Raw genomic sequence first — 24,499 nt, forward strand, 5'->3', positions numbered from 1 at the left:
TGATTGTAGCTTTCAGAGAATGCCAAAATAGAAATCCCTTTGCCAGATGGAATATTTCAATTATTCAGATAGCAAATGGGACAGTGGTGAGGGCTGAGGAGACATACAGAGTCACTACACAGCTTGCAGACTTTGACTCCTGTCCTTCATACATTTGTGGACATTTACGGCACCCTCAAAAAACTCACACATATTAGTCTTCACCAGGGTGGGGACAGTGAAACTGTACAAGAGTTAAAGCACCAGCATACATTTCTTCATATTTAACTCTGAAACAAAGAGAAAGACGATATCGTGTTTTTAAATTATCTTAGGCTGACATGATTTATTCAGATGGAAATCTTCTCTGAGCACTCACATTTGCCTGCGCGCACGCTTTTCCCTCCCTTTCCCTAGTAGATTTTCCTACTTTTCTGCCTGTCCAAATTTTCTTCATTCTTTAAAGTCCAAACTGTTTCTGCCTCAAATTCTTCTCTATTTTTTTTCCCAGTCTCTATTACTTTCTCCATTCTCTTCATGTTTATAAAATATATGGGTAACCTTATTATGGGAATGAGCATGTTCTAAAATACATTATAGCTATCTATCTCTTGTTTAGGACACATCTTTTTTACTAGGCTTTGAGTTTCCTCTGGGCAGACTCTGCATATGAACTCTCTTTGTATCTATCCCCCAAGATGTCAAGAACACTGTGTCTTGCCTGTTGTTAATTTTAATAAATATTTATTTTCTTGTTGTGGAATAAAAAAAAAAATTAAACAGATCCATGTAAAGTCTCAGATTTGATTATAATTATCATTACCAAATGGAGGGCATGTCAAAAGCTCATGTAAAAAAAAAAAACAAGACTTTTATTTACTACAAACTCAACAATAACTACTAAAATGATCAGTTTTACTAAGGTGAAATGGCAGAAATATCCATCACAGAGAGGTAACTATGGCACCGTATGTGTCAGTAATTCTCCAGCCTAGGTGTTATACACACCATAGTAATAGATTCCAAACTTTCAGAAAAACATAGGTAAATTGGAGGACATCTAGGAAAGAATAGACAAAAGGATGAAGAGTCTGGAAATCATGTTCTGTGAAGAATGATTGGTGACATATAGCCTCAAGAAGGGAAAATACGCGTGCTAAAATTGGAAAGTTGGGGTAGGCTTATTTTGAATTGTTCTGTAGTGTCTTAGATTTGTCACTTGTAAAACTGAGATTAATGATAATTGTATATTCTTCATAGGGTTATTATGAGGAGTCGATAAGTCACCGTATGTTAAACACTTAGAATAATCCAAAACCCAATGCCGTCGAGTTGATTCCGACTCATAGCGACCCTATAGGACAGAGTAGGACTGCCCCATTTGGTTTCCAAGGCTGTAAATCTTTAAGGAAGCAGACTGCCATGTTTTCCAAGCCGCCCTGGTGGCACAAAGGTTAACAGCTTGGCTGCTAACCAAAAGGTTGGCAGTTTGAATCCATCAGCCGCTCCTTGGAAACCCTATGGGACAGTTCTACTCTGTCCTGTAGGGTCGCTATGAGTCGGAATCAGCTCAATGGCAACAGGTTTGGTTTGGTTTTGGACCTTTATGTTAGCAGCTGAGCACTTAACCACTGCACCACCAGGGCCCCTTAATACTTAGAATAGTTCCTAAGTATTTAAGCACTATAAATATTGTTCATTAGTAGCATAGTATGTTAACATTGTAAGCAATATAGAAAGTTCCTAAGCATTTAAGCGGTGGTATTTTCAATTGCCTCATATGCATATGAAAGCTGGACAATGAATAAGGAAGACCAAAGAAGAATTGATGCATTTGACTTATGTGTTGGCGAAGAATACTGAATATACCGTGGACTGCCAGAAGAATAGGGGGCAGTGTTTCATTCTGTTGTACATAGGGTCACTGTGACTCGGAACTGACTCTATGGCACCTAACGACAACAACAATTTAAGCACTTTAAGCACTATAAAAATAGTAATTGATAACACAGTATGTTAACATAGCAAGCACTATAAAAATGTTAACTAGTATTGTTATTATTCCTCCAAAGCGTTGAACAAGGACCAATGATACTCAAAATAGACAGATTTTTCATTCTATGTTAGAGCTTCAACATTAGACATTTCCAACCTCTCAACTAGTGAAAAAGTTGCTTCAACTTAGATGCCTTTCAGTCAGGAAGTTACAGGAAGTATTCTAATCTTGAGAAGACGTCAGGCTACATGACCTCCCAGACTCTAAGTAGGAAATACTGATTTGCTGAAAATGGCTGTAACCAGAAATGACAAAGTGCTCTGGAAAGGCATGAGCGATGACAAACATCTCTCTATACATGTTTGCAAGATGATCGGGAACATTCCTCATTTCCCTCCCATGGCGCTGAGCTGGGCTGGAGTTAGTCAGGCAGTCACAGTCAGTAATGTCTTCATTTCGGTCAGTACAGTGTGCATAGTGAGATTTATGACATGTGCAGAACACTAAACTTAAGATTCTTTGGACGTAAAGAACTATGAAGAACTGATCTGGGAGAAGCCACAGGAAAGAAAGGCAGGCATTGACAAACTGTCCACTTCATAACTTTGTCTAAAAAAAACTAATTCCTAGAGGCTAAGCAAAGGAGATATTTAGGGAATATGTCATTGAAAGCATAATGACCATAATCAGCTTACAGTGTTCTGATTATCAGCAGAAGAAAGCCAGCTATAATAACCTAACGTTTTATTTCACCTAGAAAGGATGTTTAGAACTGGCTGTGTGCTGTTGTACTTCATTCTATGTGTGTATATATTTGGCTTAGTAAGAATTTTGCAGAAAATATATAAATTTTACATATTAAAATTCTTATTGTATGTTATTTTAAATGACATAAGAAACACCAGCCCTCTATGTAGCACATGAAAGTGAGCCAGAATAATTGAGAAAGGAAATATATCATGGGCTCAGTTTTTACACTACAGTCTTTAATTACACTGAAGTTACTCTAAAGTCTACTGTCTCAAATTAGTTATTTGCACATAGAAAGATGACAAACGAATTGTTAGTCTTTGTATGTAATTTCTGTAAATTTTCTTCTAATTAAACATGTAGCATATATTGAGCAGTGTAACTGGATTTTTGGTTGCAGATAACGACACCCACTCTAGACAGCTGAAGCACAAAGTAAGTATATGAAAGATTATTAGGTAAATTTCAGAGACTTGGAGAGAACTAGATAGTCAGGCTGAGAGGCCATTCAGTAAGAAACTGTGCCCAAACCATTCAAGGAACTATCCGGAGTACCAAAAAAAAAAAAAAAAAAATCTGAAATTCTGAGAAAGGATAAAATCAAGAATTCATGAAAAAAATGCAGCAGAATTGTTAGGAAATCAAGGCATCGATGATGCAGAAAATGCAAGCTGTTCCTATTTTTCTCCCTCCATATATTTCATTCATATACTCAACTGGTAGGGTTGGTACCTTACGGAATAATTAAGTTGAAAGTAAAATAAGAATATAAAACAGTAAAAGCAACATTTAAAGAGAAGCCACAGCTTCAATGTAGATGTAGCTATGCTATATTAAGTTTCATTCAGTCCAGGGTTCATTAGATGACTGTGAACACAGCGTCCATTTGTTTGGGTTGTAATGGTTTTTATTGGAGTTTAAGTGATGCAAGCTATATAAAAACTGCAGAATAATTACTGTGATGGTAACTGAGAGACTGATTGAAGTGACCATGTGCTCATAGAGTATAGAGTCCTAAGTTTTAGGACTAGTTGTTTTTGTTGGGTGCCTTCCAGTCGACTCCAACTCATAGTGACCCCATGGAACACAGTAGAACTAACTCATAGGGTTTTCTTGGGTGTAAACTTTATGGAAGCAGATCACCAAATCTTTCTCTAGCGCGAGCTGCCCGGTAGGTTGGAACTGCCAACCTTTCTGTTAGCAGCCAAGGAGCACTTAACCGCTGTGCCATCAGGGCTCCTCTCTTTAGGACTAAGCTAAGTAAAGGCCCTAGTAATGTGTAGTAATGTTTCAACAAAAGGCGCAACACTGGAAGCACTCACTTGTCTATGCCAAGCAATTTGGAGGACAGCTACCTGGCCAACTGACTGGAAGAGATCCGCATTTATGCCCATTCCAAATAAAGGTGATCCAACAGAATGCAGAAATTACCAAACAATATCATTAGTATCACACGCAAGTAAAATTTTGCTGAAGATAATTCAAAAATGGTTGCAGCAATATAACCACAGAAAATTGCCAGAAGGTCAAGTTACTGGATTCAGAAGAAGATGTGGAATGAGGGATATCATTGCTGATGTCAGATGGATGCTGGCTGAAAACAGAGAATACGAGAAAGATGCTTTACCTGTGTTTTTTTGACTATGCAAAGGCATTTGACTATGTGAATCATAAAAAATTATGGTCAACAGTGAGAAGAATGGGAATTCCAGAACACTTAATTGTGCTCATGCAGAATCTGTGTATAGACCAAGAAGCAGTCATTCCAATAGAAGAAGGGGATACTGTGTGGTTTAAAATCAGGAAAGGTGTGTGTCAGGGTTGCATCTTTTCACTATACTCATTCAATCTGTGTGCTGTGCAAATAATCCAAGAAGATGAACTATATGAAGAAGAATGTGGCATCAGGATTGGAGGAAGACTCACTAACCACCTGCCATATGCAGGTGATATAATCTTGCTTGCTGAAAGCGAAGAGGACTTGAAGCACTTACTGATGAAGATCAAAGACCACAGCCTTCAGTATGAATTACATCTCAACATAAAGAAAACAAAAATCCTCTCAACTGGACCAATAAGCAACATCATGATTAATGGAGAAAATACTGGAGTTGTAAAGGAGTTTTACTTGGATCCACAATCAATACCCATGGAAGCAGCAGTCAAGAAATCAAACGACGTATTGCATTGGGCAAATCTGCTTCAAAGACCTCTTTAAAGTTTTAAAAAGCAAAGATGTCACTTTGAAGACTAAGGTGAGCCTGACCCAAGCCATAACATTTTTAATTGTCTCATATGCATGCGAAAACTGGACAATGAACAAGACTGAAGAAGAATTGATGCATTTGAATTATGGTGTTGATGAAGAATATTGAATATACTGTGGACTGCCAGAAGAATGAACAAATCTGTCTTGGAAGAAGTACAACCAGAATACTCCTTAGAAACGAGGATGGTGAGATTTCATCTCATGTACTTTAGACATGTTATCAGGAGGGACCATTCCCTGGAGAAGGATATCGCGCTCGGTAAAGTAGAGGGTCAGCAAAAAAAGAGGAAGACTCTCAGTGAGATGGATTGACACCGTGGCTGCAACAATGGACTCAAACATAACTAGGATTGTGAAGATGGCACAGGACCAGGCAGTTTTCCATTCCGTTGCATATGGGTAAATCGCTATGACTGGACGGCACCTAACAACAACATGAATGATACATAAAAGAGGTGACACAGACCTAAGCCTTCTTCCCTTCACATGACACGTCATATAATTATCTCCTTCCATGATAAGAGTTCCAAATTATCTGTAATATTTCCTACAGAAACTATTTAAAGCAAAAGATCAAATTGATTTGGGGATACAATGTAGAACCCAGGTTTCTATTCTTCCATCAGAAACCATGAATCTTATTTGCCATTTGAAGCTTGCTGAAAATACCCATTGCTGCTGAGTCGACTGGGACTCATAACCACTCTAAAGGACAAAGTAGAACTGCCCTGTAGAGTTTCCAAGGAGCAGCTTGTGGATTCGAACTGCTGAGTTTTTGGTTAACAGCTGAGCACTTAAACACTGCACCACCAGTGCTGAAAATAGAGCTGTATTATTTTCTGTAAAGAAAAAACTATACATTTTTTTCTAAGCTAGCATTCGTAATAATTGACAATTTGGTATATTTCAGTGAAAATGTTTTTTTATTAATTATTGTAGTTATCTAGATGAAGAAAGAAAGTAATTACCAGAAGAGGAAAACAGTCTGTCTTTCAGACCAAGTGGCAAGGATTCTATGGGAAAAGGAAGTCCTATTGTTCCCCACAAATTCCTTAGCATCCAATAGCACCTGCTAAAACCAAGCTTTATTACATATGAGGGGAAAATAAGGGAGAGGTCTGATATTTGGAAATAATTTGAATTTCCATTATTAAATTTTCATTATGATTAAATAATAATCAATATTTTACCAATTCAGGGAATCATAACTAACATCCTCTCTTCATCAATGTTTCCAAGGAAGTACTGTTTTATAATATTGAAAAAAAAATACACTACAGAAAAGCATCGTATATCACTGTGAAACAGTCATGCGTGCCTCTTAACATTAAGAATAAAATATGGATGCAACTCCAGTGGCTGATATTACTCAACATTGTTTTCCAAATTCTAACCAATGAACAGGCAATAAAAATGAATAAACTTACGCATCTTGGCAAGACAAGACAAAATGGTCAGTATTTGAAGATTATATTATTTTTAGAAAATACTAATCAACTGAAAAGCAACAAAATGTTTAATAAGTTATGTTAAAACAAAAATTATGTTAAGCTGATCACAGAAATTGAACTTTATTTAATATATGATTTGCATATCGGGGTAACATTTCTGACTAGAAGGTAAAAAAATGTTTCAAAGAAGAAAATTTTTTTTTACAGATTCTTATACACCAGCTTATCACTAGTAATTATACACTGCTAAGAAAAAGGACATGAAGCATTCTCTTGAAGAACAATTCAGATAATTACCAGTTTACCCTAAAACAGCTCTAATCTGACTTTTGAAGTTTCTGTTGCAGAAACTTCACATAGATAATTCTTCAAAAGAGCACAATGTCCAAAGGCAAAAAAAAACGGGTAATATGGCTATATCCTCTTTTGACAGGTGAGTAGTAGAAAGACGTAGCATTTTTACCTCCTTAAGAGAAAAAAAAAAATTAAAGCCACACCTTTATATTACTTTTATTACCATTGCTAGCCACATGACCCTCAGTAAAGTGATGCATGTCACTTTGGTCATCTTTTCTCCAATTTGTCATTAACAATTGTGTGTGGTTTAAAATTTTTCTTTATGCGGACAGTTGTTTGTATCCTTTATAATAAGGTTACAATCATAAATACAGTGCTTTGTGTGAGTTCTATAAGTCATTCTAGTCAATTATTGACCCCAAGGGAGCAGTGGCAGCCAGTAGGTCAGAAGTGAGGGGAACCTAAGGACTCCTGAGCTCGTGGCTGGTGTCCTGAGGGGCGTAAGGGAAGCCACAAATCTGTAGCCCCAAGCTTATTATGGCTGATATCCTGAAAGGATAATGTTAAAACCCCAAATTTGTAGCTAGCAGATCAGAAGTGAGGGGAGTGTGGGGACTCTTGAGCTTGTGGCTGATGTCTGAAGTCATGGGCCTACTTGGATCCACAATCAACGCCCATGGTATCAGCAGTCAAGAAATCAAATGACATATTGCATTGGGCAAATCTGCTTCAAAAGACCTTTTTAAAATGTTAAAGAGCAAAAATGTCACTTTGAAGACTAAGGTGTAGCTGACCCAAGCCATGGTATTTTCAGTCACCTCATATGCAGGCAAAAGCTAGACAATGAATAAAGAAGACTGAAAAAGAATTGATGTATTTGAATTACGGTGTTGGTGAAGAATATTAAATATACTATGGGCTGCCAGAAGAACAAATAAGTCTGTCTTGGAAGAAATACAGCCAGAGTGCTCCTTGGAAGCAAGGATGGCATGATTTCATCTCATATACTTTGGACATGTCATCAGGAGGGACTTGTCCTTGGAGAAGGACATCACATTTGGTAAGGCAGAGGGTCAGCAAAAAAGAAGAAGACCCTCAACCAGATGGATTGACACAGTGGTTGTAACAATGGGCTCAAATATAGCAACGATTATGAGGATGGCACAGGACCGGGCAGTGTTTTGTTCTGTTGTACAGAGGAGTTGGAACTGACTTGATGGCACCTAACAACAATAACAACAGTGTAATGACAAAGTGATTTCTGAAATATAGAAAGCTTATTTGCTCCATATTTCCTCCTGCATTCTATCTAACATCAAATAATGCACAAATTCAACATGAGAATATTCATTCTACCATATAGATTAGTCCCATTTTGTACAAGTGCTTGGTGGTACAGACAAATAGCACTGATTATTAATTTCACATTTAGGACTCTACCCCACCAAAACAAGTTGTAGAGATTCACGTTTCATGTATGAGGCTGTTCAGAGCATTATATATAACAAACTAATGTTTAAATAAATTATAGTACAATTATTAATATATTATGCAAACCTTGAAAATAGACTTTTGAAAGAAGTAATCACTATACATTCATTGAAAACAATTTTTTGTGGGAAATCAAATCCCACTTCTCTGACACCCAATGTAAGGATCAACTGCAATTTAACTGCATATACAGTACTTCCTCCTCTGATCCTAACCACCAGAGCTAGGTCAGATCTCAAGTTAAAAGGACAATCCTCCAGATGTCTGCCCAAGACTTCAGATGCCAGCCCCAAGCTGAAATGCCTGACGTCTGCCTACAAATTTAAGGTAAAGTAGAGGGTCCCTGAAAAAGAGGAAGACCCTCAATGAGATGGATTGACACAGTGGCTGCAACAATGGGCTCAAGCATAACAACAATTGTGAGGATGACACAGGACCAGGCAGTGTTTCATTCTGCTGTACATAGGGTCGCTATGAGTCAGAATTGACTCAACGGCACCTAACAACAACAACAATAACATCTATGCCTCAGTACACCAGCCATAAGCTTATGGGACCTCAAGCCCTCCTCAGTTCTGCCCTGCTGGTTCCCATGCTCTCCTGGGTTCAATAATTCGCTAAAATGACTCACAGAACTTAGGAAAACACTATATTTACGATTACAGTATTATTTTAGCAGAAAAAAAGATACAAATGAATAGACACATAGGGTAAGGACTGGGAGAATTCCCAACATGGAGCTTCCATGTCCCAAAAAGGGGTGTGGTACCCTCCCATGTATATTGCTGTCCTTCACCAACCAAGAAGCCCACGGACTTTCAGTGTCCAGAGGCTTTACTTAGAGCCTCATTACATGGCATGAGTGATTGACTTAGTCCCCTCTTTCCTGAGCTTGGGCTGGTATCACATGGTGGGTCTTTCTGGCCTGGCCAGCCTCCACTCAAGAAGCATTTCATTAGCATAAACCATCAGGTGTGGTCTGGAGGCTCCAACAAATACCTGGCAATCACTGGGAAGTTTCAAGGTTTTAGAAGTTCTCTCTCAGGAACCAAGGACAAAGGCCCAATTCTTTGGGTAAAGTCAATCCTAAAAACCAAAAAATAAAAAAAAATAAAAACCAAACCCATTGCCTTTGAGTCAATTCCAACTCATAGCAACCCTATAGGACAGAGTAGAACTGTCCCCATAGAGTTTCCTAGGTTGTAATATTTATGGAAGGCACCCTGGTGGCACCATGGCTCGTCTGATAACTGAAAGGTTATCAGAATCAACTTGATGGCAACGTGTAGGGTTTTTGGTTTATTACTTTTGTAATTAGAAAACACATATTTCTTTAAAACACTGGACTCTAATCTGTAGACTTAGTTTTTTTTCATACAGATGCCACTAACTCTATATATTACCTTGCCAAATTAATCTTTTAGCTGCTTGGTATCCTCATCTTCAAAAATAAATTGATCTAAGGGGCCTAACATCTCTTTGAACACCAAAGTTCTACGAATATCTGAATATATAAGTGTTAAGAAAATTCCATGTCTGTATCTCCCTAGAGCAACACTTGAATTTGGGGCTTTGCCATTTCTGTCCTTCATGTACGTTCCATAGGTTCCTTATGAGCATCCACATTATGAACAGTGAACATGAGTCTTCCGTTAAATCACAATAAATAATCTTTCTTTTCTTCATCCTATGACTGCATGATATTTGAAGACAGTTAAGAGTGTTAACACAATACAATGAACACAAACTATTGGGAAATTGCTATCTTAATTTCTGTTCATATTTTTTTTAAGTAACCTTGTTATGTGAATTAATGTATAGAATAGTTTCTTATTTATTACTTTCCTTCTCAAATTATTTATGCTTTTATCATTTCCTTATTTATTTGGCATACCAAACCTTTCCTTTGAATAAATATTGTTTGTATATATGTTTGCATGTTTGTAAGGAAGGGTTTTAAATTCAATATGTTTAAAATTACAGATAGACAAATAGAGAGAGACTACATTTATCAAAACTATTTTGTATCATCAAAACTATGTTTTAGCCATTTAACTTAAAGCTTAATAATATCTGCAAATATGTTATCATAAATAAAAACCATTCTGTTTTTTAAGTATTTCATTCTTGTAATAGGAGTATAAAGTTCAAGTAAAAGCATAATTCTTTTGGATAGCATTTTGGCAAGGTATATAAAGAGTATTACAATGCTCAAGACTCAGAAATCCTCCTGGAGATATTTCTTAATGAAATAATTCAGAAGAAAACAGGTACATGATGGATATTTATTTCCATTTTCCTTTCTTCTCTTAAAATTATGAGCTGAGAAAAATCTATGAACATCTATACTGAAAATTTGGATTTCTCATCTATACAATCCAGATTAAAGCTAATCTGTAATGCTCCAACTACATTAACCCAACAGGCCCTAAAGGAATGAATTAGAAATTCAGTACCCAATAAAGGAATGGTTTAGAATGTGTTTGCCAGGCTAATAAGAAGTGCAAATTACATTCCTTGGAGTAACTCTGTATTTCAGTTACCACGCATGGCTATAAAAATTGTTTTCTTTACTATTACCTATTTAAAGATGATAAATGACCAAATAAATGAATACAATTTCTACTCTGGTATGAATTTAAATGACATTACTTTGTAGATCATTCAGTCTACCATCCGAACCTGCAAAGCAGCATTAAGCATCATTAGCAAGCAATTTTTTCCTCATACCCCAAAAGACATAACTGTAACATCATATTATTACTGGAAAATTCAAGGTTAAAATGTTCTCCATTCTCAAATGTAGACAAAATGCTGAACTAGCAAAACTGAACTGGTAAAGACAGCACTAACCCCTAACAAAAGCATGATATGTGGTTACCACATATTGCTGTTTATTTGCAGTGTTGATTGCACCCGAGATTTGAGTGGAGGAAGTACAAATAATAAAGTGATCAGAAGAAAGACCATGTGAAGGACAAGCACGATAAAGTATAATCAAGTAATTCATTAACCTTATTTAATGTTATTTCTACTGAACTTACTCTACTTAAGTCACTCTGATGACTGAGGTATGCCTGACTCAAGCCATGGTTATTTCAGTTGCCTCATGTGCATGTACAAGCTGGACAATGAAAAAGAAGTCTGAAAAAGAATTGACATCCAAACCATGGTGTTGATGCAAAATGTTGAATATGCCATGGACTGCCAGAAGAACAAACAGATCAGTGTTGGAAGTACAGCCAAAATGTACCTTAGAAGTGAGAATGGCAAGGCTTTATCCTGCTTACTTTGGACACGTCATCAGGAAAGACCAACTACTAGAAAATGATATCACGTTTGACAGATGGTCAGCGAAAAAGTGGGAAATCCTCAATGAGATGGATTGACACAATAGCTGTAACAATGGGCCCAAATATACCACCAATTGTGAGGATGGTGCAGGACCAGGCAATGTTTTGTTCTGTTCTACAGGAGGACTCCAGTCAATAGCAACTAAGAACAACATCTTGAACTCAGATTCGATTTACATGTGACATACAATGACTAATTGAAGAGCTGAAGGCATTATTCAGTCTTGATGGGTTTTGTTTGTATTGTTTTACTGTGTTATGTGCAAATCTGGCATTCATAAAAGAGTATGCCACTCAAGGCTCAGCTTCTGACTGAGTAATCAAATGTTTGTATTCAGAAGGTTGAACCATTATAATCTTAGAATTTGGTTCTTCAATTAACTGGATTTCAAATTATTCCAAGAGCTTTCCGAAAGTGTTTCTTTCCTTACTTTTCCTTGCAATAATTTTAGGAAAGTTGATGTGGCCAAGTAACAAATATTTAGTCCATTTGATTTTTGATGGGGTGATCTCCCTTTTGGGTTCTTCATTTCATCCTCATAGGTAGTGGTCTTGATATTTGCATATAATTATTTTTAAGTAAGTTTGGTTAGCAGAAATTGCAGTTACTTTTTTAAAATCCTATATTCATCATCTGTATTTCATTGCCTTCCCTTTTGTTCTGCAAACCACCTAAAAACGGTTTCCACCCTCACCATTTCAATGAAAATTGCCCTTGCCAATATTGGTAATGAGCATTGGCATTGTTAGACTCTATGAAAACTGTTAAATCTTTAACTTATAAAGCCAGGAGAAAGCTGTTTTTTAAAAAATCCCTTTTTATACTGACTAAATAAGCAGAAAGCTTTAGGCCCTAAACTTAACCATTTTGTATGTTTTGTTGATTTGGATTTTGAGTAAATGAAAATTGGTTGACTTGTGAGAAGAAAGAACTGAAAATCACTTAATTCAGCAGGCAGTGACTACAAAAACCACAACTTCAACTGGTTAGCCTCATAGAAAGGTTTCTTCCTACGCCTCGTCCCAGGATAACCTGATGTGGCAGCATGCCCACTCCCACCCTACCGACTGACACGCATCCTCTCTTTCTCCCCTGCCTGAGGAAAGAATGAGAACCAGCACATTAGTGGGACCTAGAGCTACAGTGAGGTCCTAAGTTCCTACCTCTCTGATAACATCCATTTTATTATGCTGCAGATTGTGGCATAAGATTGTGAGATATGTCTTTGGACTAGTGACTTCCCTTCCCTTCTTGAACTGGGGCGGTGGAAGGCACAAGAAATCAGGCGTTGTATTTAACCTGAGGTATGTGTAACACTCTTTCTTTGTCGTTGCTGTTGTTGTTAGGTGCAGTCGAGCCAGTTCCTACACATAGTGACCCTATGCACAACAGAATGAAACACTGCCTGGTCTTGTGCCATCCTCACAATCGTTAACTATGCTTGAGCCCATTGTTGCAGCCACTGTGTTGATCCATCTCGTTGAGGGTCTTCCTCTCTTTCCCTGACGCTCTACTTTACCAACATGATGGTGCAAAGGAAAGGGCAATATCCTGTGACTTCAGTAGCAGGACTCAGCAACAAGAGCCACAACTTCTTTCATTCCCTTGAATCTTGTGACACTGGTGATCACTTCCTCATTAAAAGTCTCTCCCAGAGGGTTGACATGTTGTGGGGGTTGTTAACCAATGTCATAAAACAATATGTGTACTACTGTTTTCTGAGAAACTATTTGTTCTGTAAGCCTTCACCCCTGAAGTACAATTAAAAAAAAAAAAGTCTCTCCCATGTTAGTTCCAGTAAAACTACTTTTGCTTTACACACCCTTCTTTGTCCTACATTTCAGTATTCTTTAGGCAAAAGACAGAGTTTATATTCTTTAAATATTAGTATTCCAAGTTTCTATACTTGACCAACTCCTCATGCTGCAAAGTTTTAGTGGTATATGTCCACCTGTGCATTTTGCTCGTTCTTTCCTCGCAGGTATATCTCACTATCTTCCAGTTGGCTCTATTTTGATGTCCCACAGGCATGTCAAATTGAACTCTACCCAAATCTCCTTCTGCAATCTCTATTTATAGGTATGCACTACTATCCATTTAATTGTCCAGGCTGGAAACACTCTTAATATAATTCTCTTCCCCTCCCATTCCTAAAATCCATTCAGTCATCAAGCATCACTTTATCATTATTATTTTAATCCCTGAATACCTTCCCTCCTTTATAATTTTCCTAACACTATCTCACTTTCTTAGCTCAGGGTTGCATTTTTTTGTGTTTGGAATTATCACTAAAGTGATCTGTTTTTCGCTTCTCCTATCCTACAAATCATTCTTCACACTGTCACAAATTTAGTCTTTCTAAACCAAGACGCTAATAGTGTCATTTTCTATTCTCTATTAAAATTCTACGGTTCTTAAATATAAAATCCAATCTCTTCAGCACAACATATGGCCTTTTTTGAGTGGGTCCTGCCTGGCCTTTCCAGAGTTGATTCATTTGGGCAATGCCAGCTGCTATAACAAATTCCAATGGCTTTTCAAAACAGATGTTTTGTTTTCCCTTACGTGACTGTATAAGTAAAGGTTTCTGGTTGACAGGCAGCCTTCATCCACATGGTGCGTCAGGGCTGCAGGATTCTTCTGATTCATAGCTCTGCCATCCCTTAGCATCTCATCGTCTTCTGCATCAAGTGAATGGAAGGGAAACAGCACTGGGAAAGCATGCCTGTTTCTTAAAACCCTTGGCTTGAAAGGACCACAAATTGTTTCTTCTTCTAACATTCCATTGATTACAACTCACACTATGTATTAGTCATCTAGTGCTGCTATAACAGAAATACCACAAGTGGATGGTTTTAACGAAGAGAAGTTTATTTCCTCACAGTCAAAGTAAGCTAAAAGTCCAAATTCAGGGCATCAGCTCCAGGGGAAGGCTTTTTCTCTCTGTCGGCCTTCTTCTCTTCAGTGTTCCCCTGGACTAGGAGCTTCTCCACGCAGGGACCCCAGTCTAAAGGACCCGCTCTGCTCCCAGCACTGCTTTCTTGATGGTATGAGGTCCCCAACTCTCTGCTTGCTTCCCTTCCCTCTTATCTCTTGAGAGATAAAAGGTGGTGCAGGCCACCTCCCAGGGAAACTCCCTTTACATTGGATCAGGGATGTGACTTGGGTAAGGGTGGTGTTACAATCCCACCCTCATCCTCTTTAACATAAAATTGCAATCACAAAATGGAGGCCAACCACACAATGCTAAATCACGGCCCAGCCAAACTGATACACACATTTTTGGGGGACACAACTTAATCTATGACACACGAGATGCAAGGAAATGTAGACCCAGGCTGGACAACCACTTGTCAACAATTTTATATCAAAAAAATAAATATATATATTTCTACTTCCCCTTTTTCATCAACAAGGTCAAGAGAGGCCATTTTGGTGAAAAGTTAGTCATATGATTCACTTATCATTGGGAAAGAAGGATGGAATTACTATGATTGTCTGCTAATCAAAATTCTTTATTTGGGCAGGGAGGACCTGCCCTCCAGGAGCCTACTGCTCTGCAATGCTTGAACAAAATAGGGTTCCTTTAGCACAGTGGTTCCTGAAATGCAGTCCGTGGAACAGCAGTGTCTCACAGGGAACTTGTTAGAAAAGCAAACACTCAGGCCTCATTCCAGACCTACTGAATCAGACACTCTAGAAGTGGGGCCCCAGCAATTTTTTTATAAAAGACTCCCAGGTAATTCTGATGCATGCTAAAATTCGAGAACCACTATTTTAGCATGTTAAAACAGATACGAATTTTGGGTAGGCAACAATAGTTGATACCATACCCAGAGGTGCTCTGATTAAAGATGGTTATTTTCTTCAGAGACGATGATAAAATGAAAGGCAGTTAAAACAAACAACAAACAAGCTAAAAACCCAAAGCTGAAAAAAAGCCACAAGGATGATGCAAAGACAAGAATGTGTTTTGGAGAGTATGATTTCAACAAGTTTCAGAAACTGGAAAGATGAGGCAAATGTGATAAGTGATTTTGCAAGACAGGAGTCACAAGCTAAAGTGTCTAAAGAAGGATAAGAGAATGAGGAGATCCAATTTACATCCACGAAACCCCCAGAGAGGCTGGGAACTTAGTGGTGCCAAATAAAGGTGAGGTTAAAGTTGAAGCTTAGAAATAAAAATGAGGAATGCTTGAATTCAGAGGCCGATTCGCCCCCCTCATTCCTAACCCCATGCAGACAACGTGGCAATGGTGGATACCACCCTAAGCAAGGGATGGGAGGTTTCTTCTGCGTAAAAACTGACCAAAAGAGCCTTGGGATTCAGAAACACAATATTTATCAGGGGAGAAGAGGTTGAAAAATAAGATTCAATATGGAAGCCACTGGATCTTCGTAGTCCTCCTCCCAATCTGCAGCAGAAGGTCGACAGTCAGGAAGCTGAACCATAAGCAAGAGTTTCTTCTGAACACAGGAGACCTTGGCCATCGACTCTGACTACCGCATCGGTGTTAAGACCACAGATAATGGTCAGGGCCTACCTGAAGGAAAGAGCTGCTCATAAAAAGTTGTCGCCTTGTAAAATGAAAGAGTATTAAATCCCACGGTGCAGGAGGGAAGAGCACAGAAAAAAATTGCCTCTCCTGACCTCGAGAATGTAAAAGCACAGGCAGGGGAGTCTATTTATGTATTTATTTGTCCTTATAAAACCCCAGACTTATAAGAACAAACATTAATTTCAGACAAAACAGACTTTAAAGGAAAAATGTTACTAGAGAGAAAATACGACACATTATAATGATAAAGGTTCAATTCACCAGGAAGCTATAACAACTTCTAATTTTTTTTTTTTTGCCTAATCACATAACCGAAATATATGAAGAAAAAAAAAAGTCAAAACAGCATAATTAAGAAATCTGACCTAACAGAATAAATAGAACACCGTAACCAACAACTGAAGTCTACACATACTTTGCAAGTAATTATAGAATATATATGAAACTTAGCTGTAGACTAAAGGGTCAGAAAGCAAGCCTCAAAAAGTTCAAATGACTGAAACCATACATCGTATGTCCTTGGACCAAAACACAATTACAAATAATAAAAAGATAATTGGAATATCTCAACTTCTTAGTAATTAGAAAATAAACAGGAAGAAATCATAGTGAATGTCTTGGGGCACAGTAAAAAATTTCAAAACAAGACGTGAAGCTCAGAGGTCAAAATGAAAAAGTGAAAGATAATTTAAAATGAAAACTTACGTATGGTGAAAGTTGCTTTAAATACGTTATAAGCCAAAGGGCCACTGGGAAGAAGAACTACACCTTTTTTAATAGAAGAGGAATTCAAATGCAAAATATATAATGAATACCAACAAATCAGTAAGAGGGAAAATATCCCAGGCAAAAAGAAAAACGGGCGTTAATACAAGACAAATTATAGACTAAAATGGTAAAATTATCAGTAATCATATGAAAATACGCTCAACTTCATCAACAATCACAATTATGAAACACAAACAGTAATAAATTAATACCGCGTTTTCCATCAGAGTAGCAAGCATTTCCTGTCACGGGGCCGGAAAACGAAACATTCCAAGCACACTTGAACAGGTTGACTCAAACCAACAAGTTTCCAGTCATCACTGGATGCAAAGAAAGCAACGGAGCGAGAGCAGAAAGACACGCAAAAAGGAAAATAATCTTCACCCCGCTTTGCTAATGCTCCAGGCCTCCTCCTTCCAACCCCCCACCCCCGCCTTTGAAAAGCAGCAGGAATCTGCCTGGTGCAGGCCAAGGCCGGGATAAAGGGAGTGCCCCAGAGGCCGCGCCAACTCCACCCTGGAGGCAGCTGCCCCTGAGTCGACTTTCCCACTTTTCCCAGCTCCAGGTGGTGCAGCCTCCGCCATTCCTCGGCTTCAGCGGTAACCCCAGAACTAACGTTTTCTTGAGTTCCTGCAGCCAGCAAGGAAGGGGCGGGGCGGCCTCCGCCGCAGGCGGTCGATCCGCTCCAGTAGCCGCGAGGACCTTGGCGCCAGTGCGGGGACCAGGCGAGGGGCGCGCTGGGTATACCTGGGCTCCCGGAAGCCCCACCAGGAGCCGCGGGTTTCGGCGCCGAGGTCGTTTCTCGGCCCCTTTTCCCGGAGACTTCAGAGGAAGTTGTGCAACCAGGAGCACTCGACCGCCGAGAGGTCCGTGGAGGAGATCCTCGGCCCCGCGCTGTCTTGCTAGTCCTGAGGCTCCGAGCCACCTTTGCTCTTGGGCTGCGCCGCGCCGGCCCGGGGCAGCCACAGGTGGGCGGTTTCTCGGTCTGCGGGCGCGGGGCGCGGGGGGGCTTGGGGAGGGGTGCGAGGGCTCGCGAATTCTGTTTGCGCCGGGGCTGGGGGCTTGGGGCTGCCTGGGGCGGCCTCGGGAAGCGACCCCGAAAGTACCGCGGGGGTCTCAACAAGGGGCTCCAGCCGACCCAGTGGTTCCCCGGGCGGTCCCCCGACCCTTGCCAATGACAAGGTTTGTCCTGCCCGAAACCGCTTTATTTGGGCTTTGCTTCCACTTAGTTACGCTGCTTTGTATCGCAGAGAGCAGTGTTGAATCAGTCCGAGAAACTGGGCCCACGGGTGTCTGCCAGCGTGTTGAAGGTATTAGAAGGGACGATTAACAGAGTCATCTAGCTGTCATTTAGCAATAAGTATTAATTATACGGCTGGAGCCCCCAAACTATGTTGCACACTCTAGAATAGGAAAAGAGAGCGAAAGATGCACTCGGTGTAGTGGTCTAGCGTTAAAGCTGCCTAAGTTTCGGTTCTGTTTCTGTCCCTTAGTTTCCGTGGACTTTGAGCCAGTTACAGGTAGTTCCCGTTTACAAACATCCGACTTAAGGACATCTCGTACTTAAGAACGGACTGCCATAAACCTATTGTCTTAAAAATTTGAGTTGTATTATTATGCTGAAGATATTTTAGTGTATTTGGAAGTGTTTCTTGAGTGATTTGTATGCACAGAAAGGTAAAATACATACTGTATCCTAAGACAAACATTTGACGCTAAATAAGAATCGCCTGTACCTGTTCATGTACCTCGTCTCTGAAATTGGGTTAAGACTAAACACGTTAATACATGTATCGTAATTAGAGCAGTACCTACTAATGCTAAAAATAGTAAGTTAACGTCTGTGTAACCTTTGACAAGGTCCTTGCTCGCCCAAGCTCACTATCTGGTTTCCTGTTTGATTATGTGATTTCATTTACACAGTTAATCCTGAAAGTTTTGGCACATCGCTTCTCAGTCCCAGGAACAGGCAGTCATTGTTTCCCACGGCAGTTTAGTAATTGGAAATACATGCTTACTACGGTAACCCGTTGGCATCCAGTCGACCCGACTGCTAGCGACCCTATAGGACAGGTTAGAACTGCCCCATAGGGTTTCCAAGGAGTGGCTGGTGGATTCCAACTACTGACCTTTTGGTTAGTAGCCATAGCTCTTAACCACTGTGCCACCAGGACTCCATGCTTAGTGAAAGTGGCACCAAAGTGCGAAGGGGCGTGCATGAAGGTTTGGCCTTCTTTTTCTTCCCTAAACTTTCCTAACAGCAGAATTTTCTTTTAATGCCACCCTGGGGTTTATCGCATTTGTGGGGTTTTCAACAAGAACAAACACCATGACAAACAAAAGGAAATGAAGAAGAAAATGAGTAGATTTCTGCAGGGGATGGGAAATGGAATGTAGAATAGCTAGCAGTTTTAGTTTAAGCAGCCTTCAGATCTATGCGGGAACTGTTCTTACAGAGTGGACAGAATTAAATAATACCACACACAGGTTAATTCAGGTATCACCTAAACGCCTTGTCCTTGGCAAGACTGACGGTGCTCTGGCCTTTGAGAGCTTAGCATGGAAGTGGAGAGATGTTAGTGTGGAACAGCCCCTGTTAACCTCTCCATCTTCTGCAATTCTCTCTCTCTTCTGCTGTGTAACCCTACTTTGAGTTCATTAAATGAGCCAAGCTCTCTCTAGCCCCATGACTTAGACAGGTGTGGTTCCCCCTATCTGTAATGGCACCCCTCCTACACACACCCAGAGGCCCCTGGTTTTTGTTACTAGACTTCAGCAATCGGAGCTGACTTTCCTGAGAGTGCTCCACCATCTAAATCAGTGCCCCCGTAATCCTCTCTTTATAGCACCATTTATTTTTATTCATAGCACTTAGAGTAATTATATATTGTGTTAATTTTCTGTTTCCTGTATTTGCTCATCTTTATAGCCCAAGTGCCTCGTATCGAGCCTTGCATGCTGTACCTCTTCGATCAACTCTGCTTGAAAAAAATACAAGCCGTGTAGGTGGATATTTATATAAGTTTATATGTATTCTGTCTTGAATGGTGCTAAATCTTTAATTACATCTGTAAGGCAGTCCCAGGGTTGTGAACGAGATCTGATCGTAATTGTCATTAAGTTGAACTTGTAGGTAAGTCGAAACAGGTGCATGTGGTCCTTATTTAGCCTCACTTAGTGCAAGAAAAGGCTCAAAGCCTTTTCAGTGATGTAAAAGCTGCCTGTGCAGCAAGTGAAGGTAATTGTGATGAAGAATTTGTTTCAGGGGTTGATTCAGTCCTTTCAAAGTGAGAGTAAATTTACGTAACATTCAAGGGCAAGTACCAGTTGTCCTTAAGTCGATGGTTCCTAATCTGGGGAAGGCCTGTACTAAAAATGGTCCTTTTTTTCATTTTCTAAATTTTGTTTTTTAATAAGTGTTTTGTTTCTACTAGGCCCGGAAGGAGCTTTTGCTAAGTGGCCAAAAGAGTAAATTAAATTTCAAGCCATTTCTGCCTCGTATAAGATACGGATCTTCCTCTGACAATTTCACTGAAAGTTGGCAATTTGGAAGAATGGCTTTTCACGGGTGCAAAGGACAGACAGGGACAAGCCAGCTTAAATCAGCTAGTTACTGAGCTAGCTATATGGCATGAAGTAGTCATTTTACCTCTCTGGGGTTAATTTCCTCATTCATAAGGAGGGAAGGAGACAACCCAAATTTGAGAGGAAACTTTGGGTTGTCATGGAAGGCTTTTCAGGAGTAATAAAGTAAATGAATCAAAGGAGAATAACTGACTGAAGACGTTTTGTTTCTTTTGTCTTTTTTATTGTCGGTTTTGTAGAACACTTGCCCACCACGTCTCACTTGGCCCCAGTTGATGTATTATTACATATTTATTCAAGGTTTACTAGAAAATGCTCTTTCAGATTGGCTCTGAGCGTATTTGTTTTGTTTTTAGTTTTCTTGAAACTGAAATACAGTAGCAGATATTTAGAGGAACACTTCCTATTACAATGTATTTGCATTTCAGTTCAGCCTCAGGCACAGGCCACTGCCCTCCCTCCCATAATTCACACACGTGATATGCTAGTATACTGGAATGCTGCTGATTCCTGCTTATCTTCTACCAAAACCACAGTTTCAACAGATGACGTATTATTCTCCTTAAATGTTAACCATACCTTTTTAAATGTACTTACAAACAACCTTAACAACGTGGAAATTATTTGAATTGTGAGTTACCTCAGCAAGTGTTGGGGTTTCCACCCTCCCCTCACCCCTGGCCTACCTCTAATCCCCCACAAAACGCAAACACACACACGGACCTAGAATTCTTGTAATAATTTTTCAGGTAGTAGAGTTGTACTAAAATAATTCACAACATATATCCCCATATTGGGACAATGAGAAGAATGTAAACTGGTTTATCTTGAGTTTTGAGGAGTTTTGTTCTTAGGCAAGAGGAGCCCTGTTGGCGCAGTGATTAAGAGCTTGGTTGCTAACTAAAGGTCGGCAGTTCCAACCCACTAGCCACTCTGAGGGAGAAGGATGTGGCAATCTGCTTCCATGAAGATTACGGCCTAGGAACCCCTATGGGTTAGTTCAGCTCTGTCCTGTAGAGTTGCTATGAGCCGGAATCGACTCCACGGCAACGGGTTTGGTTTGTGTGTGTGTGTGTGTTTCTTAGGCAATCAACAAGTGAATTCAGATAAATAATCCAAATCTGTTCTAAGCCTAGGTCATTGCGATGTCGATAGTAGTTTTAGATTTTGCCAAGATTAGGTATGCCTTCCCTTAGGTTCCAGATTTTACTTTAATACTTTTTGAAAGCAATAAGATAGAAATTTCAGGACCCAAAGAAATGGGGTAGAAGGTTTTCGCTGTAGTATAAATAGTGGAGCTGTACCTGACTGTCCCCTGCACTGTTTCTGCCTCTCCCTGGTGGTGAAGGTTTACAATTATTAAATAGCCCAGAGCAGCACTGGGGACTTCAGAATTCTGGTAAAGTGACTAACCGAGATGTATTTGTAAGTATATTTTTATGATGCCCCAGCTTCCTCTAAGCCCTCATTTAACAGAGTTAGGAGGAAGGAGGTAGTAATGAGATTATAAAGTTCTGTGTTTGTCCTGAAGTAATTAAGGTTCAGGGGTACAGTATATAATGACTTTCACACTTATTATTATTTTTCATTTGGTACAGCCCAAACGTGGTTTTCTCTTTCCTGGAAGTCTTTGTTGAGTTTGTTTTTAAGTAAGAAGAGTGGAAGCCATTGTTTAAAAATTATTCTGTGGAATTAATTAATTAGTCAGAACCCAGAGCTTGGCAAAGTGAACGTCAGTGTCCTTATCATGAAAACAAAGGAGTGGTCAGGGAGGAACCTGGTGGCAGTCTTTATTCTCCTGGCACACACACCTAGTGTCCATAGAGCTACAAAGGTCACTTAACATTTTGCACCAGAGTTCATGGCACACAGCTGTTAATGCTTAAGATACTATGTAGTGGCTAAAATTCTAAACGCTTCAGAAAAACAGTGCCTCAGATTTCATTCTGCACTGGTTAGGCCAACAGGTTCTCATCTTCACTCACCCACAGCTTAAGACTTAATGGAACAAAATAGGAAGAAAAAGGGCAAATATGAACCTATGAGCCCGGTTTTACAATCTGTTTGGTTTCCCTTCCTTGGATTTCTGTGCAGGAAGGGAATGCTCTCTGAGCCCAGGAAAGGGAACACTGAGTATTCACAGGTGGGACTCCTGGCAAGGGCTTGGAAATTTATGAAACGCCAGCTCTCAAAAGCCTCCACCTGTTCCTAATAAAACGTGTATCGTTAGCTTATGAATGCCTCATCTTTCTGGCACAGCCTTTATTTCTAGTTTGCACTGCACTTCTTGAACAAAAACAGCCAAATGCTTAGCAGAAATCTTTTTTAACTAAAATCATTTTTCATCTCAAATGTATATATTTTTCACCTCAGAAAGCCTAGATTTTTTTTTTTTTCCAATTCACTGGTTTGTTTGAAACGAGAAAAAAAACAAAACAATGCCCATGTTTCTTCTTCTGAATATTATTCAAGATTTAGCCTTAAAACGAGGACCTTTGCTAGCAGAACATGACTGGGACATTAGTCCTTTGAAATTGCTGTTATAATTGGCTAAAGGCCATGGAACATTTTTATTTTTTTGTTGTGCTTTAAATGAGTTTACAATTCAAGTTAGTTTCTCATACAAAAATTTATACACACATTGTTATGTCACCCTAGTTGCTCTCCCTATACTGTGACAGCACACTCCTCCTTTCCACCCCGGATTTCCCGTGTTCATTCAGCCAGCTCCTGACCCTCTCTACCTTCTCATCTTGCCTCCGGACAGGAGCTGCCCGTTTAGTCTTATGTATCTGCTTGAGCTAAGAAGCACAGTCTTCCCAAGTATCATTTTATGTCCCATAGTCCAGTCTAATCTTTGAAGAGTTGGCCTCCGGAATGGTTTTAGTTCTGGGCTAATAGACTGGGGGCCATGTCTTCCAGGATCCCTCCAGTTTCAGTACAACCATTATGTCTGGTCTTTTTACTAGAATTTGAGTTCTGCACCCCACCTTTCTCCTGCTCTGTCAAGGACTCTCTGTTGTGTTACCTGTCAGGGCGGTCATTGGTGATAGGCGGGTACCATCTAGCTCCTCTGGTCTCAGGCTGATGGAGTTTCTGGTTTATGTGGCCCTTTCTGTCTCTTAGGCTAATATTTTCCTTGTGTCTTGGTATTCTTCATTCTCCTTTGCTCCAGGTGATTAGGACCAACTGATGCATCTTAGATGGCCGCTTGCTAGCTTTTAAGACTCCAGATGCCACTCACCAAAGTGGGATGCAGAACATTTTCTTAATAGACTTTGTTATGCCAGTTTACCTAGATGTCCCCTGAAACCATGGTCCCCAGACCCATGGCCCTGCTCATCTGTCCCCTGAAGTGTTTGGTTGCATTCAAGAAACTTCTTAGCTTTTGGTTTAGTGCAGTTATGCTACTTCTCCTGTAGTGTGTGCTGCCCTTCTCTTCACCTAAGATAATTCTTGTCTACTATCTAGTTAGTGACGACCCCTCTCCCTCCCTCCCCACCCTTGTAACCATGAAAGAATGTTTTCTTCTGTGATTGAAACTTTTCTTGAATTCTTATAATAGTGGTCTTATACAGTATTTGTCCTTCTGTGACTGACTAAATTCACTCAGCATAATGCCTTCCAGATTCCTCCACATTATGTTGCACGGATTCATCATTGTTCTTTATTGTTGCGGCGTGGTATTCCATTGTGTGAATATACCATAATTTGTTTATCCATTTGTCCGTTGATGGGCACCTGGGTTGTTTCTGTCTTTTTACTATCATCAACAATGCTGCAGTGAACATGAGTGTGCATATATCTATTTGTGTGACAGCTCTTCTTTCTCTAGGATGTATTCCAAGCAGTGGGATTGCTGGAGCGTACAGTACTTCTATTTCTAGCTTTTTAAAGAAGCACCAAATCGATTTCCAAAGTGGTTGTACCATTTTACATTCCCACCAACAGTGTATAAGTGTTCCAGTCTCTTCACAACCTCTCCAACATTTACTATTTT

General features: G+C 39.6%; 1 protein-coding gene across 4 annotated transcripts in view; it reads left to right on the forward strand.

Moving 5' to 3' along the window:
• The first annotated feature begins 17,573 nt into the window (after nucleotides 1-17,573).
• Nucleotides 17,574-24,499, forward strand: part of LOC101346920 (phospholipid scramblase 1) — a 53,179-nt gene continuing 46,253 nt past the window's right edge. For 2 of the 4 annotated variants that reach the window (XR_002824556.1, XM_023733920.1), the window contains exon 1: nucleotides 17,575-17,882. The gene's annotated coding sequence lies outside the window, so the exon portion shown is untranslated. Of the gene's footprint in view, nucleotides 17,883-19,843; nucleotides 19,917-24,499 lie in introns of all 4 variants that reach the window. The other 2 variants (XR_002824557.1, XM_023733921.1) reach the window with 2 other exon arrangements.

This window comes from Trichechus manatus, unplaced genomic scaffold (assembly GCF_000243295.1).
Source record: "Trichechus manatus latirostris isolate Lorelei unplaced genomic scaffold, TriManLat1.0 scaffold00062, whole genome shotgun sequence".
Taxonomy (NCBI): Eukaryota; Metazoa; Chordata; class Mammalia; order Sirenia; family Trichechidae; genus Trichechus; species Trichechus manatus.